The 13,716-nt window shown below is 41.9% G+C and overlaps 1 non-coding gene across 1 annotated transcript; it reads left to right on the forward strand.

The window, feature by feature from the left end:
- The first annotated feature begins 10,997 nt into the window (after nt 1–10,997).
- LOC141662926 (small nucleolar RNA R71) lies at nt 10,998–11,104 on the forward strand. Its single transcript, XR_012551026.1, has one exon. It is a non-coding gene; the product is annotated as a small nucleolar RNA R71 (small nucleolar RNA).
- The last annotated feature ends 2,612 nt before the right edge of the window (nt 11,105–13,716 follow it).

A 13,716-nucleotide genomic window follows, 5' to 3' on the forward strand; every position in this document is an offset into this window, starting at 1 on the left:
AATTGTTGTATTTATTACTAGGGTTCGTGAGCTTCGAGACTCAATTTGACTGCTCTTGTGTCTCATGACTCGATCTGCCTTAACAAGATGCATACGTACCTTGCTGATTGCCAATGATCAAGTCAAAAAATGTAGTTCTGATTTGTGGGGTGAGGCCCTGTTAGAGCGAAAACACGCACTAATATTCACGCAAGTATACGCGTTCGCAAGTAATATAGAATACTTTCTAGTTCGTTCCCTCAGAGACTCAGACTAAATTATTGTCTAATTAAACTCACTCACCAATGTATGATTACTTCTCAATGTTAAGATAATAACACTTAAAATTGTTGATTAAATATTAACTACGATTAACTACTTAATTAATCACTTAACTAACACTTCAATTTATCAATAATAAAACACTCATGAGATCACAACTTCATTATTACTTCCTTCTATAGCCATTGTTATTACCTTTAGCATGTGACAGTGATGATATTAATCGAATAACACGAAACTGATAAAAGCCAACTTTCATTGTACTAATATCATTCTACCAAGCATCCACAATTAAGATAGAAGTTAAATAGTCATCAATTATGTTGAGTTCCCATATGTCTACAGAAATTGACAACACAACGATTTAAGCACAAGTTATTCTTTTTGATTACATAGGGCAAATAAAACTGTTAGAGTTACCCACTAATCATGCACAACGTACATGAACCTATGCTAGCATGGCAAGTTCTAAATCTCAAGATCCACCGTCGCTTCACAAGAGATTAACACCCTATCTTATATGTTCGCGACGCACATAAGACGAATACGCACAACCAATACTAGATATCATGCAATCATCACACACTAAAGTATTAAACAATTAACTAAAGAATTCCATAATAAATCCGTTGCAACCCCATGATCACGATTAGCCCATAATAGCACTTATCGACATCATGGGTTCAATTGAAATCATGATAAACAAACACAAGAAAATAATAACTAAACTAATTATATTAAAACAGAATACGTCACAAGAGTAAATAAGTTCAAAGCAAGAAAACTAGCATCCAACGTTACAACGAAACAAGAATCACAAGAATATATGCTTCCTCTTCGTTACGGTGTGCTAAATCGGTCTTCTTCCTTATCTCCTTCGCTCCTTGCGTAAAAACACAATCTCCTTCAATCCACCTATGTGAAAAATGTCTCAAATCTACTTATATAATAGTCCCATAAAACTCAGATTACATAGAAGTGGAAACCAAACGGAAGTAGAAGTCCTAAAATAATTTGTCTTTTTTCCCGACCCTGCGCGGCCGCTCAGCATAGCTGAGCGGGCGCTCAGCTTGCTGCGCGGCCGCTCAGCAATGCTGAGCGGGCGCTCAGACCTCTTCTGGAAAATTTCTGATTTCGCTCCGTTTCTTCGCCGTAATCTGCCCGTTTCTTCCCTCTCGCAATAGTGAACACATGCCAAGGCTTATTCTTGATGATTCCTCCCCCGAAATGCAACTAAAACCCTGAAATGCATAAACACTAGAAAAACGCATCAAATACACAAAATACTTGATTTCAAGACACCAATTTAAGCCATTTTAAGACGCTCTAAGTGGTATATAATGCCACTTATCACACCCCCAAACTTAAATCGATGCTTGTCCTCAAGCGTCACAGACTAAAAAACAAATAAAAACATGCATGAATGCAATCTATATGAAAATGCAGCGATCCCCCTTACTACAATTAACCAACCAAATTGTCACATCTTAATGAATGCAGTTAGACAACTAAAGATCAAGAAACTCATGAAAACGGACATACAGCCATAAACGTGGTGTGTGCAAATGCTTAGCAGATATGCTTCGGAACTAGACCAATTACTATGACTAGACTATCCTCAAGGCAATCCTACGATTATACAAAGAATAAAAAATTCTAGGCACAAAGTGATATACAACACTACAAGAACTCTGGAGCTTACTACGGAATCGTGCTTTTTATTTACAACTCAAATGCTTATTTGACCGTGCAATAAGTGAGGTCCACAAAAGACTTATACAATGATATCCATGTAACGAGCGTTAGGTTAGCGGATCCCAGACTCTAAAAACCTTAGGTCGCTAGGCACAAAGTCCCCTAAGAACTTAATAACTCGAATACCAAAGAGCCCACTCTTGATCAATTATGCAATTTTTTTTTTTTTTTAACTTCTGAGCAAGTGCGTTTCGCTCCATCTTGCTCAACCCTAGACTACTCGCACCATATGCGAGCCGGCTACTAGCCATTTGATGCCTAGCCACAACTAGCAACAACTTCCATATTTTTTCCAAAATTTTTCTTTTTCATGTCTTTATCACTAAGAACCTATAATCGAATTCTAAGCATAACAAGTAGATTGACCTTGAAAACAACCAAATCATAACAACAATCTAGCCCTTACGCATTCTCTAAGACTTAGTGGACTTACAATTGTTTCTAGCATGCATATCAACCTACACAACTTAATATCACTTTAATGCTATCACTACACTCACATCAATATCACAATTCAGTCGATAAATCATTGCAAAAGGGATCATGGTAAATGCATGAGCTACATGACATCCATAAAAAAAAACTAAGCATAAATTATGCAACTATATGAACTAAACTATCATGAATATGCAACTAAATGACACACACATAATATTCCTTAACTACCACCCCCAAACTAAAAATCTTCACTGTCCTCAGTGAAAGTAGTAGAAAGGAACACAGGGTATACCTACTCGGAGTCATCATCATCATCACCCTCAGTGGGTGGAGTATCAGGCGGCGGGTATGCAGAGTCCTCACCAAAAACTGGCCACTGGATATCAGCTCCAAGGCCTCGAAAAGCAGTCCCTAATGCAAGGGTGAGCTCCTGAGCAAACCTGCTCTGCGTCTCATACATGGCATCCATCCGCCGTGAAAGCCTCCTATACTGGGCATCAACCATCTCAGCACCTTCCTGAGCTCTCAAAGAACCAGCCTCATCACACCCTGGCCTAGCCATAGTAGCACCTCGTACTGGACGCCCTCCTGGAAGACGATAACCCAGCCCATGCTCCTCAGGCTCACCACCGGTCCACTCCTGCATCTCATTCAGAGTGCCAGAATCAATCGGAGTTGCTGGCAACTGCAACTGCTCATGAGCCGGCCAGTTCACTCCCACTGCTCGGAATAGCTTCGTAACCGTAGATGCATAAGGGATGTTCATATGCTTCGCTCCCCTTAAAAACTTCAGAATTCCTTGGTAGATAAACTCACCAAGGTCCACATAGTATTCCTCATTCAGAATTCCCCACAACAACTGTGCTCGCTCAACTATGACCTCGTGTGCATGCGAAGAAGGCAAAATATTAGCACAAATAAATGCATTCCATGCACGGGCATACCTGTTCATGGCGATCTCCGGAAAGTGACGATACTCATTAGTGCCGGTCCTGCAGGTCCAAACTATGCTCGGTCGACAGAGAGTCGCACAAATCAAATCCAAGTCAAAATCCTCAGCAGTCTTTTCATTCCAGTTCTCCTCCTCGGGCTTCCTCTCTCGCTGTCCAATTACACGGCGAATCACCGCAGGATGATAATCAACCGTCAGCCCTCGGACCACAGAAAACCCATTCTTTTCGGCCTTCGCGTTCGCGTAGAACTCACGAATAATGCTCATCGGTACTGCTTCGGGTGACTCACAAAAAGCTATCCACCCCTTCTCTGCAATCATGGGCAGCAACTCACCATCCCTCCCCGATGGTAAAAACCCCCTCTCCTTCAGAATCGGCTTACCCAACAGCCTAGTGTACTCCTCCTCCGCAGCTCTGTCAGTTAACCGAGGCCTTGCAGCAGTACCCCTCGATGAATCAGCAGTAGGAACTGTGCTGCTGCTATCAATAGTGCGTGCTCTCTTGGGTGCCATTGATTCATGAATAAAAGTGTGTAAGAACTGATTTTTGATGTTTGTGAGAGGGTTTAAGTGTAGGAAGTTTTGTGGGAGATATGTAGGATAGGTGTATGTATATATAGGGTGTGGATTAGAGTAGGGTTTGGGAATTAAGGAGTAAAATGATGGGGTAGTGGGAACAAATCATGGGTTTATGGGCTAAAACTGTTTTTGTGTTTTTTTTTAACTTCTGAGCAAGTGCGTTTCGCTCCATCTTGCTCAACCCTAGACTACTCGTACCATATGCGAGCCGGCTACTAGCCATTTGACGCCTAACCACAACTAGCAACAACTTCCATATTTTTTCCAAAATTTTTCTTATTCATGTCTTTATCACTAAGAACCTATAATCGAATTCTAAGCATAACAAGTAGATTGACCTTGAAAACAACCAAATCATAACAACAATCTAGCCCTTACGCATTCTCTAAGACTTAGTGGACTTACAATTGTTTCTAGCATGCATATCAACCTACACAACTTAATATCACTTTAATGCTATCACTACACTCACATCAATATCACAATTCAGTCGATAAATCATTGCAAAAGGGATCATGGTAAATGCATGAGCTACATGACATCCATAAAAAAAAAACTAAGCATAAATTATGCAACTATATGAACTAAACTATCATGAATATGCAACTAAATGACACACACATAATATTCCTTAACTACCACCCCCAAACTAAAAATCTTCACTGTCCTCAGTGAAAGTAGTAGAAAGGAACACAGGGTATACCTACTCGGAGTCATCATCATCATCACCCTCAGTGGGTGGAGTATCAGGCGGCGGGTATGCAGAGTCCTCACCAAAAACTGGCCACTGGATATCAGCTCCAAGGCCTCGAAAAGCAGTCCCTAATGCAAGGGTGAGCTCCTGAGCAAACCTGCTCTACGTCTCATACATGGCATCCATCCGCCGTGAAAGCCTCCTATACTGGGCATCAACCATCCCAGCACCTTCCTGAGCTCTCAAAGAACCAGCCTCATCACGCCCTGGCCTAGCCATAATAGCACCTCGTGCTGGACGCCCTCCTGGAAGACGATAACCCAGCCCATGCTCCTCAGGCTCACCACCGGTCCACTCCTGCATCCCATTCAGAGTGCCAGAATCAATCAGAGCTGCTGGCAACTGCAACTGCTCATGAGCCGGCCAGTTCACTCCCACTGCTCGGCATAGCTTCGTAACCGTAGATGCATAAGGGATGTTCATATGCTTCGCTCCCCTTGAAAACTTCAGAATTCCTTGGTAGATAAACTCACCAAGGTCCACATAGTATTCCTCATTCAGAATTCCCCACAACAACTGTGCTCGCTCAACTGTGACCTCGTGTGCATGCGAAGAAGGCAAAATATTAGCATAAATAAATGCATTCCATGCACGGGCATACCTGTTCATGGCGATCGCCGGAAAGTGACGATACTCATTAGTGTCGGTCCTGCAGGTCCAAACTGTGCCCGGTCGACAGAGAGTCGCACAAATCAAATCCAAGTCAAAATCCTCAGCAGTCTTTTCATTCCAGTTCTCCTCCTCGGGCTTCCTCTCTCGCTGTCCAATTACACGGCGAATCGCCGCAGGATGATAATCAACCGTCAGCCCTCGGACCACAGAAAACCCATTCTTTTCGGCCTTCGCATTCGCGTAGAACTCACGAACAATGCTCATCGGTACTGCTTCGGGTGACTCACAAAAAGCTCTCCACCCCTTCTCTGCAATCATGGGCAGCAACTCACCATCCCTCCCCGATGGTAAAAACCCCCTCTCCTTCAAAATCGGCTTACCCAACAGCCTAGTGTACTCCTCCTCCACAGCTCTGTCAGTTAACTGAGGCCTTACAGCAGTACCCCTCGATGAATCAGCAGTAGGAACTGTGCTGCTGCTATCAATAGTGCGTGCTCTCTTGGGTGCCATTGATTCGTGAATAAAAGTGTGTAAGAACTGATTTTTGATGTTTGTGAGAGGGTTTAAGTGTAGGAAGTTTTGTGGGAGATATGTAGGATAGGTGTATGTATATATAGGGTGTGGATTAGAGTAGGGTTTGGGAATTAAGGAGTAAAATGATGGGGTAGTGGGAACAAATCGTGGGTTTATGGGCTAAAACTGTTTTTGTGTTTGTTTTTTTTTTTGAACTGTAAAAAAAAAAATTTCTAGTACTCGAACCCTGAGCGGTCGCTCAGCAAAACTGAGCGGGCGCTCAGCTTGCTGCGCGGTCGCTCAGCAAAGCTGAGCGGGCGCTCAGGGGGTCACTGGAAAAAAAAAATTTCAGCCCCTGTTTTCTGATTTTTTTGTGTTTTTGGATAGGTTATTAACTTCTAAGGGTTCCTGTAACAACAATTCATGGGTTGCCTCCCACGCAGCGCTTCTTTTTCGTCATTAGCTTGACGTTTCGTACCCTGCTCAAGTAGTCAACAAAATGGCACTAACCACTTCTCGGTTTGCCATGTCCCCATAGTAGTGCTTCAACCGCTGACCGTTAACCTTGAATGCTTGGTCCAGATCATTCTTAAAAATTTCCACCGCTCCATGTGGAAACACAGTTTTGACAATAAAAGGTCCAGACCACCTTGATTTCAACTTCCCAGGAAAAAGTCGGAGCCGAGAGTTGAATAAGAGAACTTGTTGCCCTGGCACAAATAACTTTGGATGTAGCTTCCTATCGTGCCACCTCTTCACCTTTTACTTATACATTTTGTTATTTTCGTATGCTTGAAGTCGAAATTCATCCAGTTCATTAAGCTGAAGCATTCTTTTCTTACCAGCTGCATCTAAATCCAGGTTCAACTTCTTCAATGCCCAGTAGGCCTTATGCTCAAGCTCCGCAGGTAGATGACATCCCTTACCGTACACCAACTGAAATGGTGACATCCCCAGTGGAGTTTTGTATGTTGTTCTGTAAGCCCAAACAGCTTCATCGAGCTTTAAAGACTAATCCTTCCTTGACGGACAAACAACCTTCTCTAGAATGCGCTTTATCTCTCTGTTAGACTCTTCCGCTTGACCATTTATTTGTGGATGATAGGCAGTAGCTACTCGATGATTCACATTATAACGCTGCATCATAGAAGTGAACTTACGGTTGCAAAAATGCGATCCTTCATCACTTATGATTACCCGAGGTGTTCCAAACCTTGTGAAAATTTGCTTATGAAGAAAATTTAGCACTGCCTTTGCATCATTTGTCAGTAAAGCTCTAACTTCGACCCATTTTGAGACATAATCGACTGCCAGCAAGATGTACTGATTATTGCAAGACGAGATAAAAGGCCCCATGAAATCGATTCCCCATACATCAAAGACCTTGACTTCAAGCATCACATTTAATGGCATTTCATCCTTCCTTGACAAATTTCCCACTCTTTGGCAACGATCACACCGCCATAGTGTCCACCATAAACCGTGGAATGGCAGTCTCGTAATATCCCCTCCGTCTCACAGAACGGGATACATCTCCTGATGATCTGGTCAGCTCCCTGTCTAAACAAATATGGTTCATCCCACATATACCACTTCACCTCATGCAGAAACTTCTTCTTTTGAGCGGATGTTAAATTAGGAGGCATTATATTGCTGACGAGATAGTTTACAATATCTGCAAACCATGGTTCTTCCTCCTGAATTGCAAACAACTGCTCATCCGGAAAAGATTCATTGATTAACGTCCTATCTTGTGAAGTAGAATCGGGATTCTCCAACCTAGAGAGATGGTCAGCTACTTGATTCTCAGTACCTTTTCTATCTTTGATCTCTAACTCAAATTCCTGAAGTAAAAGCACCCAACGAATGAGTCTCGGCTTCGAATCCTTCTTGGAGACCAGATAGCGAATAGCTGCATGATCAGTGAATACTGTTACTTTCGTACCAAGCAGATAAGATCGAAATTTCTCAAAACCAAAGACTATAGCCAAAAGCTCCTTCTCAGTAGTGGTGTAGTTCAATTGGGCACCATTTAAAGTCTTACTCGAATAGTAGACCACATGGAAGAGATTTTTCTTGCGCTGTCCCAGAACTGCACCTACCGCATAATCACTTGCATCACACATCATCTCAAACGGTTCTGTCCAATCCGGTGCTGTAATAACTGGTGCAGTGATCAAACTCTTCTTGAGAGTCTCGAATGCTGCCAAACATTCATCATCAAATTTGAAAGGCACATCTTTCTCAAGCAAATTGCACAACGGCTTAGATATCTTTGAAAAGTCCTTGATGAAGCACCGATAAAAACCCGCATGACCAAGAAAACTACGGATTCCTTTCACAGAATTAGGTGGGGGAAGATTTTCAATGACTCCCACCTTGGCCTTGTCCACCTCCAGACCCTTGCTAGAGACCTTATGCCCAAGGATAATGCCTTCACGCACCATAAAATGACATTTCTCCCAATTGAGCACCAAATTAGTTTCCACGCATCTTTTGAGTACGGCGCACAGATTATTCAAACATTCATCATATGAGTGTCCAAAGACGGAGAAGTCATCCATAAACACTTCGACGTTATTTCCAATCATGTCAGAGAATATAGCCATCATACATCTCTGAAAGGTGGCCGGTGCGCCACATAACCCAAACGAAATTCTGCGAAAAGCAAACGTGCCAAATCAAGTGAAGGTAGTCTTTTCCTGATCCTCTGGTGCAATACAAATCTGATTATACCCGGAATAACCGTCCAGAAGATAAAAATACTCATATCCCGCCAATCTGTCAAGCAACTGATCAATAAATGGAAGAGAGAAGTGATCCTTCCTTGTGGCTTTGTTCAATTTTCTATAATCCATGCATACTCTCCATCCTGTAACTGTTCGAGTAGGGATGAGCTCATTCTTTTCATTTACGACCACAGTGATACCTCCCTTCTTAGGTACACATTGTACGGGGCTCACCCATGAGCTGTCAGAAATAGGATAAATGATGCCTACATCTAGCCATTTCAGAATTTCTTTCTTCACCACCTCCTTCATGATGGGATTCAGTCTTCGCTGCTGTTCCACAGTTGGCTTACTACCTTCCTCTAGCAGAATTTTATGCATACAATATGAAGGACTTATCCCCTTGATGTCTGCTATGGTCCATCCAATAGCCGATTTGAATTCTCTCAAAATCCTTAAGAGCTTGTCTTCCTCACTACCTGAAAGGTCAGATGAAATAATAACAGGTAACGTAGATGAATCACCTAAAAAAGCATACCTCAAGTGCTCAGGTAATGGCTTGAGCTCCAAGGTAGGTGCTTCCTCTATTGATGGTTTGAGCTTCCTTTCAGCGTTCTTGAGGTCAGAAGTACCAAGAGATTCAAATGGTATGTCCAGCTTTCGCTTCCAGGGAGAAGCGTTCAGATATTGTAATTGCTCGTTGCTATCTTCATCATCGCTGTCAAAATCCCCCACTAAGGCCTTTTCCAATGCATCAGACATTAGCATGTGATCGAGTTCCGAAGTAACCGCTGAATCAACCACATCCAATTTTAAGCACTCCTCATCTTCTGTAGGGAATTTCATTGCCTTGAATACGTTAAAGGTCACATCCTGATCTTGGACCCGCATAGTAAGTTCACCTTTTTGCACATCTATCAAGGTACGACCAGTAGCCAAGAAAGGCCTTCCCAAGATTATGGGGATCTTCTTATCTTCCTCAAAATCCAGAATAACAAAATCTGCTGGAAAGAAGAGCTTATCCACCTTGACGAGCACATCCTCAACTATGCCCCTTGGGTAAATAATGGAACGGTCAGCCAATTGTAGCGACATGTATGTGGGTTTTGGATCAGGCAGATCCAACTTTTTAAAGATCGACAACGGCATCAGATTAATGCTTGCTCCCAAATCACAAAGGCACTTGTCAAAAGTTAGATTGCCAATGGTGCATGGAATGGTGAAGCTTCCTGGATCTTTCAGTTTTGGTGGTAACTTTTGTTGCAGAACAGCGCTGCATTCTTCCGTGAGAGCAACGGTTTCAAGGTCATCCAGTTTCACCTTCCTTGAAAGAATAGTCTTCATAAACTTCGCATAACTGGGCATTTGTTCCAGAGCCTCAGCGAAAGGTATATTGATGTGAAGTTTCTTGAACACCTCCAGAAACTTTCCGAACTGTCTATCCAGCTTTTGTTGCTGCAATCTCTTAGGAAAAGGTGGTGGAGGATAGAGCTGTTTCTCCCCTGTATTAGCCTCAGGCAGAGTGTGTTCAACAGTAGTCTTCCTTGGTTCCGCCGCTTTCTCCTTTTGCTTAGATTCTTCACCTCTAATTTCAGCTTCTACTTCTTTTGCCTTTTCAGCATCAGCTACTTTTCCAGACCTTAAGGTAATAGCCTTGACTTGCTCTTTAGCTTCCTTCCTGCCTGGTACTTCCGTGTCACTGAGAACAGTGCCAGGTTGACGATTGAGCACTGCATTGGCTAATTGACCGATTTGATTTTCCAAGGTCTTGATAGAAACCGCCTGACTCTTGCACAATAGCTTAAGTTCCTCAAAATCAGCACTAGTAGGTGCAGCTGCACTTCCCTGCTGAGGATATGATTGCCTTGTAGCATACTGCTGTGGTTGCTGGAATCCAGGTGGGTTAAACTGTTTACTCATTCCTTGCTGATATGGTGGCTGAATAGCATTCTGATTATTCCCCCAGCTGAAATTTGGATGATTTCTATTGTTAGGATGATAGGTCGCTGGCACAGGCTGATGTTGTCGCTGATAATTATTAACATACTGAACAGATTCAATTACAAGAGAACACTGATCCGTAGCATGAGAACCTGCACAAAGCTCACAAACCATAGCTATTTGATTAACTCCATACGTAGCCAGAGAATCAACCTTCATTGATAGCGCTTGGAGCTGGGCTGTAATAGCGGTGGCTGCATCAACTTCCAGAATACCTGCTACCTTGCCTGACGTCATCCTTTGCGTGGGGTTTTGATGCTCATTTGCAGCCATCGTCTCTATAAGATTATACGCCTCAGTATAGCTTTTAGCCCATAAAGCGCCTCCAGCTGCTGCATCGAGCATGGGCCGAGATTGGGCCCCCAAACCATTATAGAAACCAGTGATCACCATCCAATCCGGCATTCCATGATGTGGACATTTTCTCAACATTTCCTTGTAACGTTCTGAAGCCTCGCACATAGATTCTGTAGGTTGCTGCGCAAACTGAGTAAGAGCACTCCTCATAGCAGCAGTCTTTGCCATCGGATAAAACTTAACCAGAAACTTTTGCGCAAGATCTTGCCACGTAGTGATGGACCCAGCTGGTTCAGAATGTAACCATTCTTTAGCCTTGTCCCTTAGTGAGAATGGGAAAAGCCTCAACTTGATAGCCTCATCAGTCACGCCATTATACTTAAAAGTGCTGCAGATCTCGACAAAATTCCTTATGTGCATGTTGGGGTCTTCAGTTGCCGCTCCTCCAAAAGAAACAGAATTCTGCACCATCTGAATAGTGCCCGGCTTGATTTCAAAGGTGTTAGCTTGAATAGCCGGATGAAGGATGCTTGACTGAATGTCATCAATTTTCGGCCGAGAAAAATCCATAAGAGCTGGATCAGCTTGAACAATACGATCTCCCATGTTTACTGGTTCTTTCTGCTCAGTTCCTGAATCCGAATCCTCAAAATCTAACTTCTCCGGAATATCAAGAACTTCGTCTGTCTCCTCAGCTGTATCTAAAGTCCTCTTGCGAGCACGAGAACGAGTTTGCATAAACGCTTGCTAAAGTACCTGAAACACAACCGGAAAAATAAGTAACTACTACGTCCTAATCACTGAGTCCTAATGACCAATGATGGTAAGTACATAAACTAAACAAATACGCCGAGTCCCCGGCAGCGGCGCCAAAAACTTGTTAGAGCGAAAACACGCACTAATATTCACGCAAGTATACGCGTTCACAAGTAATATAGAATACTTTCTAGTTCGTTCCCTCAGAGACTCAGACTAAATTATTGTCTAATTAAACTCACTCACCAATGTATGATTACTTCTCAATGTTAAGATAATAACACTTAAAATTGTTGATTAAATATTAACTACGATTAACTACTTAATTAATCACTTAACTAACACTTCAATTTATCAATAATAAAACACTCATGAGATCACAACTTTATTATTACTTCCTTCTATAGCCATTGTTATTACCTTTAGCATGTGACAGTGATGATATTAATCGAATAACACGAAACTGATAAAAGCCAACTTTCATTGTACTAATATCATTCTACCAAGCATCCACAATTAAGATAGAAGTTAAATAGTCATCAATTATATTGAGTTCCCATATGTCTACAGAAATTGACAACACAACGATTTAAGCACAAGTTATTCTTTTTGATTACATAGGGCAAATAAAACTGTTAGAGTTACCCACTAATCATGCACAACGTACATGAACCTATGCTAGCATGGCAAGTTCTAAATCTCAAGATCCACCGTCGCTTCACAAGAGATTAACACCCTATCTTATATGTTCGCGACGCACATAAGACGAATACGCACAACCAATACTAGATATCATGCAATCATCATACACTAAAGTATTAAACAATTAACTAAAGAATTCTATAATAAATCCGTTGCAACCCCATGATCACGATTAGCCCATAATAGCACTTATCGACATCATGGGTTCAACTGAAATCATGATAAACAAACACAAGAAAATAATAACTAAACTAATTATATTAAAACATAATACGTCACAAGAGTAAATAAGTTCAAAGCAAGAAAACTAGCATCCAACGTTACAACGAAACAAGAATCACAAGAATATATGCTTCCTCTTTGTTGCGGTGTGCTAAATCGGTCTTCTTCCTTATCTCCTTCGCTCCTTGCGTAAAAACACAATCTCCTTCAATCCACCTATGTGAAAAACATCTCAAATCTACTTATATAATAGTCCCATAAAACTCAGATTACATAGAAGTGGAAACCAAACAGAAGTAGAAGTCCTAAAATAATTTGTCTTTTTTCCCGACCCTGCGCGGCCGCTCAGCATAGCTGAGCGGGCGCTCAGCTTGCTGCGCGGCCGCTCAGCAATGCTGAGCGGGCGCTCAGACCTCTTCTAAAAAATTTCTGATTTCGCTCCGTTTCTTCGCCGTAATCTGCCCGTTTCTTCCCTCTCGCAATGGTGAACACATGCCAAGGCTTATTCTTGATGATTCCTCCCCCGAAATGCAACTAAAACCCTGAAATGCATAAACACTAGAAAAATGCATCAAATACACAAAATACTTGATTTCAAGACACGAATTTAAGCCATTTTAAGACGCTCTAAGTGGTATATAATGCCACTTATCAGGCCCCTTATATTGATGTTGAGAATCCTTGAACTAGATTAGAGTTAGGAGACTTTGTGGGAAAGTCTCTGAATTAGAATGGACTTTGGAGTCCTAGGAAGTAGGAAACTGATTCTTTATCCTATGAGATCTCTTAAAGGCCAATATCCAAGGAATTGTATCCTTCTTTGTACTTTATCATCACCTGATTTATCCCTTATTAATTAATTACAAAATTAAATAATATTCAAGGTTTTGGGCCTTTTCTAATGGGCTTAACTGTCAGCCCAATTCTGGTATAATTAATGTGATATTAATTACGCAATCTGGGTTTACTTTACTCCCTATCATTTGCCCCCCAACTTCTAGGAAACTGTAAAAGATTTCGAAGAAGTTAAGTTCATTCATTCCCTTACAAGGTGTCGTTTTTGCGTAAAGTGTGGAGTGACCTACACATTTACAATGATTTGCCTTTTACGTGGCTTCAGGGTCGTTTTGGAATCTCCCCATTGC

The sequence above is a fragment of the Apium graveolens genome, chromosome 5 (assembly GCF_009905375.1).
Source record: "Apium graveolens cultivar Ventura chromosome 5, ASM990537v1, whole genome shotgun sequence".
Taxonomy (NCBI): domain Eukaryota; kingdom Viridiplantae; phylum Streptophyta; class Magnoliopsida; order Apiales; family Apiaceae; genus Apium; species Apium graveolens.